This window comes from Schistocerca serialis, chromosome 7 (assembly GCF_023864345.2).
Source record: "Schistocerca serialis cubense isolate TAMUIC-IGC-003099 chromosome 7, iqSchSeri2.2, whole genome shotgun sequence".
Lineage (NCBI taxonomy): Eukaryota > Metazoa > Arthropoda > Insecta > Orthoptera > Acrididae > Schistocerca > Schistocerca serialis.
Genome location: NC_064644.1, coordinates 529,892,497 through 529,906,894, shown reverse-complemented (window position 1 = coordinate 529,906,894; position 14,398 = coordinate 529,892,497). Strand labels below are relative to the sequence as shown.

The 14,398-nt window shown below is 41.7% G+C and overlaps 1 protein-coding gene across 1 annotated transcript in view; it reads left to right on the top strand.

Moving 5' to 3' along the window:
* LOC126413210 (mannan-binding lectin serine protease 2-like) overlaps nucleotides 1-14,398 on the top strand; it is a 165,086-nt gene that overhangs the window by 12,136 nt on the left and 138,552 nt on the right. The window lies entirely within an intron of this gene.

The window sequence follows — 14,398 nt, the reverse complement described above, 5'->3', positions numbered from 1 at the left end:
GATCATGGTTGGAAGGAGGAGTGGTTAAGAAATTGGTTTGTGGTTAAGAAATTCTGGAAGGTCAACCAGGGTTGATTTGGAGTCAGTGCGGGTGGATCACGGTTGGAAGGAGGAGTGAACTGAGTCAGGCAGGTTCAGCATTGGTCTTTGGTTTAGTGTAACTGGTAGGGTTGGTGGCAGAAAAGTATTTTCCACTGCAGGGGGTGGGAGAAGGAGGAAAGGTCTTTAACAAGTCTTGCATGATTGAATTTGGGAATGGGGCAAAAGATGAGGCCTTTGGAAAGAACTGTTACTTCTGTGGGGCTAAGGCTTTTGGAGGAAAGGTTTGTGACTATGTTTCTGGTCTGTTTAGTTTCTGGATTCTGTATGGTGGTAGGAGGGAGTTTTTGAGACTGGGGTAAATGTAGTAGGTCTGTGAGGCAGAGTTTGTCAGCTACAAGGTGATGCGAGGAAGGCTCGGAAGTTCTTGCTGAGGTGATGGATAGTCCATCTCTCTTCTCACCCATACCACCCCCTGCACCTCTACCTTCTACATGCTTCCTAAAGTTCATAAACCCAACCACCCAGGAGGCCACATTGTGGCTGGTCACTGTGCGCCCACTAGGAGAATCTCTCCTCTTGTAGACCAACACCTTCAGCCTATTACATGCAACCAACCCTGCTATACAAAAGATACCAACATTTCATCTTCCAACTCTCCACAGTTCCTCTTCCTTTATCACATAGTGCACGGCTCCCTTTACACTAACATCTGTAATGCCCATGGCCTAACCACTACTGATACACTGCCATTGTCCATACCCCTCTGATTTAAAATCTAAAATCTCTTTCATTGTCACTGTGATCAAGTATGTACTCACTCACAATTACTTTTCCTGTGCATGCATTACCTACAAAAAAATCTGGGGTACAGCTATGGTCACCCGCATGCCATCACCTTATGGCAACCTGTTCATGGGCCATCTAGAGAAACCCTTCCTAAATACCCAAAATCCCAAACCCCTAACCTGGTTCAGATTCACTGATGATGCCTTCATGATCAGGATTGAGGGTGAGGACACCCTATCAACCTTCCTCCAGAACCTCAACACCTTCTCTCTCATTTGCTTCACCCAGTCCTACTCCACCCAACAAGTCCTTGATGTTGATCCCTGCCTCACAGAGAGCTATATCAATGCCTCTCTCCATATCAAAACTACCAACCACTCCTTCAGCTGCCACCCATTCCATATAAAAGAATCTCTTCCATACGGCCTAGCCACCTGTGGCTTGCTTCTGCAGTGATGAGCAGTCCCTCTCGAAATATACCAAGGGCCTCACTGAGACCTTCACAGACCGTAATTACCCTCCCAATCTTGTAGAAAAACTGATCTTCTTTGCCTTATCTCTCTAGTCACCTACCACCTCCCAAAGTCCCATCACCCAGCTACAGAGCAGTATTCCCCTAATTACTCTGCACCACTCAGGAACGGAGCAACTGAATGACATTCTCTGCCAATATTCTCACTACCTCTCATTGTGGCTATCCACTATCCTTACCACCTCTCCCACAATTGTATTCCAACACCCACCAAACTTTCATATTATCCTCTTCCATCCCTACACAGCCCCTGTTCACAAACCCTTGCCTCATGGCTTGTATCCCATTAATAGACATAGACACAAGACCTGTCTCATACATCTTCCTATCACCTTCTACTCCAGTATGGTCACAAGTGTCACCTATCACATCAAAGGAAGGGCTATCTGTGGAACCAGTCATGTGATCTGAAAGCTAAGTTGCAAACACTGTGCTGCATTCTATGTGGGCGTAACAACCAACAAGCTGTCTATCCACATGAATGGCTACTGACAAACTGTGACCAAGAAACTGCCAGAACACCTTTTACTGAGCACTGCACCCAACACAACATTTGTCATTTCAGTGACTGCTTCATAGAGTGTGCCGTTTGGATTCTTCCCACCAATACCAGCTTTTTTTAATGTCATGGTTGGGAACTCTCCCTGTAATATATCCTATACTCCCATAATCCTCCTAGCCTCAACCTTTGTTAGTCATTGTCCTTATCCACCTAACCTCTTCATTGTTTGCATTCTAGCACTACAAAGCCTTCTATTCCACCAATTCATCTATAGTCTTTTTACTTATCTCCTGTTCCTCTACCCCTCTCCCCCCTCCTCTGTCCTCTGTCTAACCTCTTCACTACACCTAGCTGCCCCACCATCTCTCCACCTCATCCCTGTGTGCTCTCAGAAGCAGCACTTTACCACACCCCAACACCAGCCTACTATCCTTCCACCTCCCTACCCCAGCCTCCTCCTTGCACCCATCATATGGTTGCTCTCCCATCACATACTGCCCCCCCCCCCCTCCCAGGGGGCTCTCGCCACTCTTTGGCAGGTTCGTGCTTGGCTACCACAGGGCTCCAGCCCTAGCAGCATTTTTTCCATTCTGTGCTGCATGTCTATCCTCTTGCTATTCTTTTTCTGCTTCCTTGGGGAACACGTCTTGGGCGTTACTAGAAATGTTCTGCATTGTCTGTTTTTGACATATGAGCAGTCTCACCATTGTTTTTTGTTCTCTTTTCCTTTCTTTGTTTCCCTTCTCCTATCCTTCCTCCACTTCAGCGTTTGAGGTTCCTCATTTTCTTCTTCCTCGAAGTGCACTCTTGAAGGTTGGCCCACACGTCTGACATTTAACAGGTGACTGGGTAATGCTTAATTCCCAGTTTCTAGTCAACAGTCACACGAAGGTAAATGTCCTCCTCCTTCTCTGCACTGTATCAACTGCAATAGTGGTCATTCACCTCCTCTTGGGATTGTCCCATGTATCTTGCTGAGCGGGCTGTCCAGGAGATCCAATTAAAGGAAAAAGTGCCTTACCCAGTCGCTCACAAGTTATTGGCTACTCACAAACCCTGTGTTCTCCTGTCTGGCACTTATAGTTCTGTTCTTGCTACCTCTTGCATGGCCACACAGACATGCCACCTCAAATTCAGCTCTGAAGTCGTGAAATCAACCAGTGTCAAGATAGCATTACAATCCCCTCATAATGCTGTTTAACAATTCAGTGAAGCCACCAGCTACACAACTGGCAGGCAAGAAAGGACTGAAGGAGTACTCCCATGAAGACTTCCTACAGCCCTCTAGCCAACCAATACCTAAGTCTTCCTCTGCTAACCAGAAAGGCTTGAAGAAGCCTTGTGAAGCCTAGTGCATGGCTGGCTCAAGTGACTGACAGCATAGGGGAGTTATGTAGGAATTTTACGAAGGAGGATCAGGTAATGATAGCGGTGTGGAGCAGGGAAAGGTCTTGATGGGATGGGGAGTATGATGTAGGTGGTGACCTGGTAAAGATAGCTACTCAAACTGGTGGCAGTAGTGTGCATTTTCTGCAACTGTTTCAGCCTCACCTTAATGTGGCTGTTCGGTGTGTTAACATGGGGCTGGGGAGGGCGCTGATGGCAGAGGCCATGGGTCACATCTCAGTGGTGCTAGTTGAGTCTGTCAGTAGACTGGGTTTCACCAGGCATGGCCTGCACCTCAATACGTATGGGAAGGGGAGGCTGGCTAAGCTTATAGGCGACAGTGTAGTCAGTGTGGTGGTGGTGGTGGTGGTGGTGGTGGTGTTGGGGTCACTCATGGAAAATTTCCTGCAGTAGTTGGCGTTAGAGCTGCATCTTTTATAAACTGAAGTCAGCTGATAGGTATACTTGCTTAAAGGAAGTCCCTCTAACTAAGGGCTCACCTTCCAAGGATGTAATGTTTCCATGTAGAGAGGGAATTAGCATATTTCATCAAACTATAAGAGGTATTAGAGATAAAGTTAGTGAACTGCTTATAGACGTTGACTCTGAAATTATCGGTATATCAGACCACCACATAAATAATTTGACAATTCAGAGGCTTCCTTCACCAGGATACACATTAGCTGGCAGATTCTCAAGCAGTTCCTTGCAGGGTGGGGGAGTGGCTATGTACGTAAAAAACAGTATTCCATTTGAGTCCATAGACGTATCACGACACTGCATTGAACAGATATTTGAATGTTGTGCAGGGGCAGTTGAATTTAGTGAAACTAAACTTCTAAGTGACTCTGAGCACTATGGGACTTAACATGTGAGGTTATCAGTCCCCTAGAACTAAGAACTACTTAAACCTAACTAACCTAAGGACATCACACACATCCATGCTTGAGGCAGAATTCGAACCTGCGACTATAGCGGTCGCACGGTTCCAGACTGAAGCACCTAGAACTGCTTGGCCACACCGGCAGGCACTAAACTTCTAATTGTTGTTGTTTATAGGTCCCCTAACTCTGACTTCAGAGCATTTCTGCTCAAGCTAGAGAGGGCTCTTGATTCACTTTGTAGGAAGTACCAGAAATTAGTTATATTTGGTGACTTCAATATAAATTTTGTATATGATGTTGCAAGAAAAAGGATGTTGGTAGCTCTCCTAAATTTGTATGATCTGATGCAGACTGAGTTTTTTCCAACTAGGGTGCAGGGAACAATAGCACAGCCATAGACAATATTTTTATTCATTCTTCATTACTAGATGGGCATTCTGTTAGTAAAAGTGTGAATTGCCTTTCAGACCATGATGCACAAATTCTAATACTAAAAGGCTTTTGTACTCAAACCAATGTCATATTTAATTACAAACTATGTAGGAAAATTTATCCGACAGCAATAGAGAAGTTTTCAAACCTTGTCAAGGGACATGAGTGGCAGGATGTTTATAGTGCCGATAACACAGAAGATAAATACAATGCTTTCGTTAACACATTTTTCATGCACTTTGAGAGTTGTTTTCCATTAGAACATTTCAAATGCAGTACTAGCAGTAATAGGCAGCCCGGGTGGCTGATTAGTAGTATAAGGATATCTTGTAGAACAAAGCAGGAATGATATCAAAATGTTAGAAGCAGTCACAGTAAAGCTACAGTAGCCCATTACAAACAGTATTGTAGGGTGTTTAAAAATGTTTTATTAAGGGAAAGAGTATGTGGTATGCAAATAGAATAGCTAATTCACAGGATAAAATTAAAACAATATGGACAGTTGTGAAGGAAGTGACTGGTCAGCAGCACAAGGTCGATGATATAAAGTCAGTTCACAGTAAATATATTTCTGTTACTGATAAATCAGTTATATGTACAGTATTTAACAATCATTTTCTGAGCATTGCTGGTGAATTAAATAAAAATTTACTTTCTACTGGAAATCATATAACTTTCTTGGCAAATGCCTTTCCAAGATTGATGTCTGAAATACTCCTCTATGATACAGACAAGAGGAAGATCGAGTCAATAATTAAATTACTGAAGACTAAGGACTCTCGTGGTTATGATGGAGTGTCTAGCAGAATAGTAAAGTACTGTGCTGCATGTGTTAACCCTGTATTTAGCCATATTTTTAATTTTTCCTGTAGGAATGGTCAGTTTTCTGAGCAATTAAAGTACTCAGTAGAAAAGCCGCTTTATAAAAAGGGAGAAAGGGATAATGTAAATAATTTTAGACCTATTTCTATGCCATTAACGTTTGCAAAAGTTATTGAAAAGGCTGTATATGTAAGGATAATTGATCATTTTATATCACATGATTTGCTATCAAATGTACAGTTCAGCTTTAGAATTCGTTTAACACCTGAAAATGCTATATTATATTTTCTCTGTGAGGTACTGGATGGGCTAAACAAAAGGTTTTGAACACTTGGCATATTTTTTGATTTAACGAAGTCATTTGATTGTGTTGATCACAAAATATTGCTCCAGAAGTTGGACCATTATGGAATACGGGGAGTAGCTGACAATTGGTTCACCTCTTACTTCAGCAACAGGCAGTGAATGGTCATTATTCACAATGTTGGTAATGGCTGTGATGTGGGGTCTGAGTGGGGTACTGTCCGGGGGGTGGGTGGGGGTGGGGGTGGGGTGCCCCAGGGATCAGTTTGGGGCCAATCCTGTTCCTTATTTATATAGTATTTCTGTTTGCTGATGACACTAGCTTGTTAGTAAAGGTTGGCTTGGTTTCAAATAGTGCAGTACATGACCTAAGTTCATGGCTTGTAGAAAATAAACCAATGCTAAATCACAGTAAGACTCAGTTTTTACACTTTCTAACACACAATTCAACAAAACTTGACATTTTAATTTCACAGAACAGGCATATGATTAAGTGAAACTGAACAGTTCAAATTTCTAGGTGCTCAGGGAAAGACCACGTTCAGGATCTTGTTCAAAGACTTAATACTGCCATTTTTTCTAATCAAACGATATCACAATCGAGTGATCATTCAGCATGAAAATTAGTCTGCTTTGCTTATTTTCATTCACTTATGTTGTATGGTATTATATTTTTGGTATTCCCATTCTAAAAGGATATTTTTGGCTAAGAAATGGGAAGTTCGGGCAATAAGTGGTGTAAGTTCATGAACCTATTGTTGACCCCTGTTCATGAGTCTGGGTATTTTCACGTTGGTCTCTCAGTATATATATTCCTTACTGTCATTTCTTGTTAACAATATTAACTTATTCCCAAGAATAAGCAGCTTTCACTTGGTTAATACTTAGCAGAAATCAAACCTGAATTTGGATCGGACTTTCTTAACTCTTGTGCAAAAAGGTGTGCAGCATACTGCTGCATTCATTTTCAATACGCTACCACTCAAATTAAAAAATCTTAGCAGGAATTCATGTGCTTCCTGGCGATCTTCAGTGAACAAGATTTTCCCCAGTTGTGATGACCAGGTGAAATATCTTACAAAAGTTATCCCCACTGCTGCAGAACTTTCCATTCCTCGCACTTCCTGTTTACCATGCCATGTCCCCATCCCTTGGTGGAATGTGACATGTTGCAATGCAGTTTGCAAGTGGAGACATGCTCTCTGCATTTTCAACCATCATCCTACGATGGCAAACTGCATTCATTATAAACAGGTGCATGCAAAGTGTCGTCATGTTCTTCGGGATACCAAAGAAGCCAGCTGTATTTCATTCACTAGTCCTTTTCTTCTGTTGTGTGGGCCAACCTCTGATAGCTCTCTGGAACCAAGATCCCTTCCCCAGTTTCCAGCCTGACAATAGCAGATGATTTCATCATGGGCCTTATTGCTATCTCCAACACACTGGGCCGCGATTTTGTGGAAATTTCGAGCTCTTCCCACTATCACCCTGCCTTCCTCCATCAGAAACAAGTGGAGGAGGCCTGGGTGATACCCTTCTCTTCTCAGAATCATGAGTGCTATAATGCCACCATTACTATGAGGGAGCTAGATCACGCTTTCAGTTCATCTTTTCAGCAAGCAATTTCTGCTTAATATGTACAACCACATCTAGGCAGAGAGCACGTTTCCCAGATGTTGGTGTGAAGCCACCGTCATACCCATACCTGAGCCAGTAAGGACAAAAAGCTTTCTTCTAGCTACTGCCCCATCTCTCTCATCAGCTGTGTTTGCAAGGTGATGGGACATATGATTCATGCCCATCTGGTATGGTGGCTTGAGTCTCACAATTTATTAACCACTGCACAGTGTGGATTTCAAGTGCACCATTCTGCAGTTGACAATCTCTTTACTATGTTCACCCATGTCATGAATGGTTTTCTGCAGAAATCCCAGACTATGGCCATGTTTCTCAATTTGGAGAAGGCCTATGACACCTACTGAAGAATGGGTATTCTCCGTACTCTCTACACATGGGTCTTCCACAGCTGCCTGCCCCCTTTCCTTGAGGAATTTTAAAAAGACCAAGTTTTCAAGGCGCATGTGGATCTGCCTTTTTGGACTCCTGTATCCATATAACTCGTGTGCCTCAGGTTTCCATCCTGAGCGTCATCCTCTTTGCTATTGCCATTAACCATATAATGGCCTGTCTTCCACTAAGCATCTCCAGCTCCTTTTTGTTGACAATTTTGCCATGTATTGCAGTTCTTTAGGGACCTGTCTCACTGAGCAGCATCTTCTGTGATGTCTTGATTGTTTTTACTAATGGAGCATCATGTACCATAGCTTTCATTTCTCCACTAACAAAAATGTCTGTATGAATTTCTGGCAGCGCAATTGGTTTCTACCACCATCTTTACATCTTGAGCCTGTTGCTCTTCTGTTTGTTGAAACTGTAAAATTCCTGGGGCTCATACTCAATAGGAAACTCTCTTGGTCCTCACATGTGTCTTACCTGGAAACCCACTGTACGCAGGCCCTCAATGTTCTACCTGTCCTCAATGGTACTTCCTGGGGTGTGGATTGAACCACCCTCCTCCGTTCATACCAGTCCCTTGTCGGTTTGGAACTAGACTATGGGTGCTTTGTTTGTACGTCTGCACAACCATCTCCCTTGTGCTGTCTCAACACTATCCACCATCATGGCACTCTTTAGGCCACTGGTGCCTTTTGCACTAACGGTTATAAGTGCTGTTTGTCTGCAATGTGTGGCCACCCCTCCTATGCCTCCTTCTTCAAAGACTCCTTTGATCCCTCTTCTCTGTTACCTCCTGGAGTCTGCTTTTGGCACTTGCTCCAGCAGTGTAGCTTCACACTACCTGCAACTTTCCCACTGGGTGTGAACCCTTCCCCACCTTGGCTTCATGCGCCGGCCCATGTTCACCTTGGCCTTCATTCACTTCCTAAGGACACTACTCCAGCCTCGCTCTATCACTTTCAGTTTCATGACCTTTACGTGGAACTTCACAATAGTATCTTTATGTACACTGATGGCTCTCAGACTGACCATGGTGTCAGATGTGCCTTCGTCATTGGTGCCGATGGTTTTCGGTATTAACTTCTGGCGCACTGCTCAGTATTTAAAGCCAAGCTCTTCACCCTGTATCAGGCCACAGAGTACATCCAGCACCACAGACTTTTTAATTGTGTCCTCTGCTCAGACTCTCTCAGCGCCCTTCAAAGTCTGTGTGTGCTGTATACCACCCATCCCTTAGTGCAATCAGTCCAAGTAAACTGTCACTTGCTCACTCTTGGTGGAGCCACTGTGATGTTTATGTGGGTTCCTGGTCATGTCAGTCAGCCAAGAAACAAAGCTGCTGACATTGCTTCCAAGGCTGTAGTCCTCATATCTCAGCCCACTAGCTCCTATATTCCCTCTGGTGATCTTCATGTTGCCGTCTGTCAGTAGGTGGTGTTAGTTTGGCATTGGTCCTCCCACTGGGAGGAGGTCATTTTAACTAGGTTGCATATTGGGCACTGCCTTTTTAGCCACCATCATTTGTTAAGTTGCGCTCCCCCTCTATTTTGTACACATTGTGCCCAAGTTTTCACTGTCTGCCACTTCCTGATGGAATGTCCATTTTTTAAACTGTTTACATTCCCACTTTGGTTTGCCATTTGAGTTATCAGCTGTTCTAGCAAACGACATGTGGGCTGTTGACCATGTTTTACTTTTTATCCGTTGTAGCAATATGGCAAAGGCCATTTAGTTTTTAGTTCTGGATCTCAGTTTCTGTACAGTATCTTTTGTAGCTCTTTCTCTATGTCCCTGTCTTCTCTTACATCAATTGGGATTGACGTATAGTCATTTTTTAACACCTCTCTGTCTTTGTGTTCTATAGTTTTGACTTGGGCACGTATGACCCCAGTTGCTTGTGTGCACTAAAACAAAACAAACAAACATCATGCACTGCTGCTCACAGTCTGGCCTCAGCAGCCAGAGACAGCGGTCATGTGTGTGTTAGTTGTGTTTGCATGAGTGTTTCTGTATATGTTGTCTGTATCTGACAAAGAACTTGTTGGCTGAAAGCTCACTTTCTGACTGTCTTTGTGTCATGCCTATCTGTGACTCAGCATCTCTGTTATATGGTGAGTAACAATTACCGTATTTACTCAAATCTAAGACGCACTTGAATCTAAGCTGCATGTGAAAAATGAGACTTGAAATCAAGGAAAAAAAAATTTTCCCGAATCGAAGCCGCAGGTGAAATTTGAGATTTGAAATTCAAGGGGGAGAGAGAAGTTTTAGGCCACACCTCGAAATTGAAACAAAGTTGGTCCATTGTAATATGAGACACAATTTAGGTCGAATGAATGACAATACAGCTACCGTAGTTTGGTTCGAGTCGTAAGCTTAGCAGTTAAGCTTTACCAGGTATGCGTTGCTATGCGTCAGGCGCTCCATCCGTATTTATACGGGTACCCTTCCTTTTTCACGTGCTTCATCTGGTTTGAATTGATTGCTTATTTTTCTTTGATCTGATAAGTGCCGCTCTCTATGTTATAAGTGTTTACGTCACTCTAAGCTGAAAATGTATTATTGTACTGTGTCATGCATTGTTTGTCGCATTCTGTTAATCAGTGTTAGCGGCCTGTCGCCGCTCGCAGCGTGGCTTGCTGTTGTGCGCGCTACCATGGCTGAAAAGAGGAATCGTCTCATTAGCAAAACAATGGCAAGAGACTGCTATTTGTTGTTACTTACATTGCTGCTTTCTTTGATAATGATCAACAAGAACCATATAATAGACTGCGTATGATAGAAGATGTTCTGAACCAGAGTTTAGCGAAAATTTTTCTCCGTTTGAAAATCTTTGCAGACGCCTCTTTAGTACATTACATTCTGCACAGAAATTCGTCATCGTAGATTTAAAAATCTAGTCAATTGCCGTGCTTCATTTCTGACTGTACCACTATTAGGCATAAGAATAATACGAATATAAACATGACATGATATGTATATTCTTCCGCGATTGCTATTGTCTCACTCTAGTTTCGTAGTTTATTAGGCAGACGGGATTTAAATGAGATAGCAGCAAACACGAAAGAATACATGGCAAAATGTTTATATTCGTATTATTCTTATGGCGCAGAGAATACTGCGTGTGATCCACAATTCATAAAATTCCTATTAGCAACGATCTCTTCTCACAGGTTGGAAAAAATTCAGAACGTGGAGTTGGCCATATTGATAAACATCCCAGTCTTTCCAGTCGGATTTTCGTAGTACATTGAAATGCTGCCACATTCGAAGATGAACAACACGGAATTTGTATTTACTACATTGGATAATGTATGAAAAATGCAGTGGTCGAAACTCGGGCAGAGAAAACGCTTGTCTTCCACCTTTTTTTAATTTATTTACTGATGCAGAGGTTTTGGCGCCAGTATTTATCTTTGTGCCTGCAAAGCATACCTGTATAGTGCTACATATATTTGACGGCAGAAGTTTGTTGTGGTGGCACCTACCAACATTTTTTAGAACTTCCGCTTACTTTGCACTCGATTCTAAGCCGCAGGTGATTTTTTGGATTACAAAAACCGGAAAAAAAGTGCGGCTTAGATTTGAATAGATACGGTAACCTTTTCATAATACTGTTAGTTAACTACTGTTGTAGATAAGCTAGACATGGACTAAATGCAGCATAGAAGGCACCCACCTGCAGATGCATCCTGTAAGTAAGAAGAAAGTACCTGGGGTCACTAGTGTACACTGAACAGCCTGCAGAAGAATGAACCCTAACAAAAGGAAAAGGCAAAACAAAGCACACCAGAAAATTATCTCTCTCTCTCTCTCTCTCCCTCTCTCTCTCTCTCTCTCTCTCTCTCTCTCTCTCTCTCTCTCTCTCTCTCTCTCTCTGTGTGTGTGTGTGTGTGTGTGTGTGTGTGTGTGTGTGTGTGTGTGTGTGTGTGTGAAAATTGGTAGACATTTCAAGATCCTCCAATGTACCCAAATGGCATCCTTTAGGGGCATGACAGATGTACAGATATCAATCTCTGCATCCTACCTTATGATACTTATTTTAAAATGAGAAACAGAAATTGTTTTGTATCTACTCCTGTTAAAATGTTGTTTTAAACAAACATCAAAAGATCTTTGCATTTCAACTGTCTGAAATTTACATAGGTCAAATGGGTAGAACTTTTGATGTTCCATTTAAGAACATTATAATGTGGGGATTAATATAAGAGCCACTGGCTCCAACTTTTTAAAAAGTGCAGACATAAAGTAGCACACTTAAATTAACATCTAGGTACGTATCTCTTTGTTCCTAAAATATATCATTTGGACACAAGTGAAGGGCTTGAAATTTTTACTTAAAAATTCTCTGTTAGGTGTTAGTGAGCAAAGTGATTTCCACAATAAAACCTTTTTGAGGTACTTTCTGCTCTGTTACAATGTTTCTGTTCCTTCTTTTTTTGCCTTTTTCCGTTTTCTGTTCTCATGATTGCTTTTATATTGACTCATTGTTACCCAATAGTAGTCTGATTTCCCAGTTCTTTTAATACTGACACTGTTTAGTGTACACCTGCAATTGGCAGAAAATACTATGTTACTATTCTTCTTTTCTTTTTTTCTCAACAGATCTTCTGATGCTCTCTGTGTAATAAGTCAAATCTGGGAAATATATATTGTTTTACTCTGTTTCCTTCTTCCCATATGAGTGCTTCAAATTTTTTGCAGGTGCTGTATTTATTACCTGAACATTGTTTAGGAGTAGCCCATTATTATAAATCTTATGCTGATAATCAAAGTTGGCATCATGTATAACTGTCAGTAAAACTTTTGTCAGGCAGAAAATGTCAGGTACAAAATGATGCAAGTACAATGCATTACCTCATGGGATCTGTGTCTACATATACTGTTGACTACGAGAAAGCAAGATTTTTAACAAATTACTGTAAATATACTTTTCTCAAGATGGCGCTGATAGAAAAGTGTAGTGGCACTCTGCTCTCATCCAAAAGGCAAAACATAAGCAGTTCGTCGTGTAAAGAATGTGAAAAGCGAGTGATGAAAGGTATTTGATGTGTCAAGTGCAACTGTTGGTTACACAAAAAGTGTGCAAAAATAAACTTAAAATACATCAGTGAGGATTTTCCATGGACGTGTCATGCTTGTTTACGTGATGAAATGACCGATCTTGTAAGTATAGTGGACTCCAAAAATGAAATTATAAGATTACTACAAAATGACATTGAGGCATTAAAAACTGAAATACAAAGTTTAAAGGAAGAAAATGCTAGATTAATACGTGAAAAACAGTCCTATGTGGGTGAAATACATCAAACAAAACTGCAACAAGAAATGAAAACCATGTGTGAAAGTGCAACTTCAAGTAGTGTCACCAAAACTACAAAAAATAGTCCTAAGATTATGTGTTGTTGTTGTGGTCTTCGGTCCTGAGACTGGTTTGATGCAGTTCTCCATGCTACTCTATCCTGTGCAAGCTTCTTCATCTCCCAGTACCTACTGTAGCCTATATCCTTCTTAATCTGCTTGGTGTATTCATCTCTTGGTCTCCCTCTATGATTTTTACCCTCCATGCTGCCCTCCAATACTAAATTGGTGATCCCTCAATGTCTCAGAACATGTCCTACCGATCGATCCCTTCTTCTAGTCAAGTTGTGCCACAAGCTCCTCTTCTCCCCAATTCTATTCAATACTTCCTCATTAGTTATGTGATCTACCCATCTAATCTTCAGCATTCTTCTGTAGCACCACATTTCAAAAGTTTCTATTCTCTTCTTGTCTAAACTATTTATTGTCCACGTTTCACTTCCATACATGGCTACACTCCATACAAATACTTTCAGAAATGGCTTCCTGACATTTAAATCTATACTCGATGTTAACAAATTTTTCTTCATCAGAAACGCTTTCCTTGCCATTGCCTGTCTACATTTTATATCCTCTCTACTTCAACCATCATCAGTTATTTTGCTCCCCAAATAGCAAAACTCCTTTACTACTTTAAGTGTCTCATTTCCTAATCTAATTCCCTCAGCATCACCTGACTTAATTCGACTACATTCCATTATCCTCATTTTGCTTTTGTTGATGTTCATCTTACACCCTCCTTTCAAGACACTGTCCATTCCGTTCAACTGCTCTTCCAAGTCCTTTGCTGTCTCTGACAGAATTACAATGTCACCCGCAAACCTCAAAGTTTTTATTTCTTCTCCATGGATTTCAATACCTACTCTGAACTTTTCTTTTGTTTCCTTTACTGCTTGCTCAATATATAGATTGAATAGCATCAGGGACAGGCTACAACCCTGTCTCACTCCCTTCCCAACCACTGCTTCCCTTTCATGTCCCTCGACTCTTATAACTGCCGTCTGCTTTCTGTACAAATTGTAAATAGCCTTTCGCTCCCTGTATTTTACACCTGCCACCTTCAGAATTTGAAAGAGAGTATTCCAATCAACATTGTCAAAAGCTTTCTCTAATTCTACAACTGCCAGAAATGTAGGTTTGCCTTTCCTTAATCTTGTTTCTAAGATAAGTCGTAGGGTCAGCATTGCCACACGTGTTCCACTATTTCTACGGAATCCAAACTGATCTTCCCCGAGGTCGGCTTCTATCAGTTTTTCAATTTGTCTGTAAAGAATTTGTGTTAGTATTCTGCAGCTGTGACTTATTAAACTGATAGTTCAGTAATTTTCACAT